The sequence below is a fragment of the Branchiostoma floridae genome, chromosome 3 (genome assembly GCF_000003815.2).
Source record: "Branchiostoma floridae strain S238N-H82 chromosome 3, Bfl_VNyyK, whole genome shotgun sequence".
Taxonomy (NCBI): Eukaryota; Metazoa; Chordata; class Leptocardii; order Amphioxiformes; family Branchiostomatidae; genus Branchiostoma; species Branchiostoma floridae.
The window spans coordinates 54,705-55,910 of record NC_049981.1 but is presented as its reverse complement, the minus strand read 5'-3'; positions in this window follow the sequence as shown (position 1 = coordinate 55,910).

Below are 1,206 nucleotides of genomic sequence, written 5' to 3'. Positions count from 1 at the left end.
TGGCAGAAGGGATTATGCACGCCGCCTTATATGGTATTATTTGATCACATGATTTCGGCTGACCAATGATCGTGCAGTGTGAATAGGTCCTGACTCCTGACGGTGGAGTGACGCCCAACGAGCCGAGCGGCTAATCGGTGCCAAAACACCTACGGATTTGGTGCTGCCAGTGTGTCAACATCTGCATACTTGTCACTAAGACCTGTAATTTTTTTTTCTGGACCTTTTCCAAAAAAAAAAAGGATTTCGAGCCCTGACCGCGATGCTGGGTCCCAGGCTCCGGGGCTGAAGTCCCAAATCCCGGCTCACGAGGATATATGGCCTGGCCTAATTAAGTCATGTCAACAACCTCGCAATGAATGCCGCGATGTCGCCACGCGTTTCGTCAGACAAATCGGCCCAGTAATGTCTTGACCAGGATAATCATTTTTTGATCAGATCTTTAAGTTATTTGTTTTCCTGTCATCTGTGATTAGTTTGGATGCCTTGCATAGAGATATTCAGATCATGTTTCCCTTACTTTGACCTCTGACCTCCGCTCACAAGTATGTTCAGTCGAACCGCAGGTCACCGTAGAACGCGTTATTCTCTGAAATACCGCTCACAAGTATGTTTACCACATTTGATTATGTTTAATTTCTGTATTGCTTCTTTATGTTTATTTTATATCATATGTTTGATTTTCTGCATTATTGTATAAGTGTAGGATGTATACACTAATGGAGATCCGAATAGAAAAATAGTATCTAACTGGGCCGCACCTGTTAGCGAAAGACATTCGCTAACAGTCGCAAACACTTGGCCACTTTGTCGCCTGTAATGGCGATGTTTTGAAAATTAAAAACATCGAAATCAGAAAAATGTCGCAAAAACTATGAACTAGTCACCAACATACGCGATCAATGCATTTTTTTGATGTATCATAATCATTGTACATTGGCTTTTATTTCGGTGGCAAAACTACGATTTCCAATATAGTTATATGGTATCGCCGCAAGGCTGTAGCTTCCTTGACATGGAACCTATCAGAGAAACCGAGTACCATCAAATAGAGGATGGATGTCATGTTGTAATAGCGAAGAGAGAAATAAACTCTATAAGGCTTGTAAAAAACCTGTTTTCATCTTTCATATATAGCAATCATATTCCTTATGCAACTGTACATACCATCGATCATAGTACATATCTCTTCTCTTTATATCCACC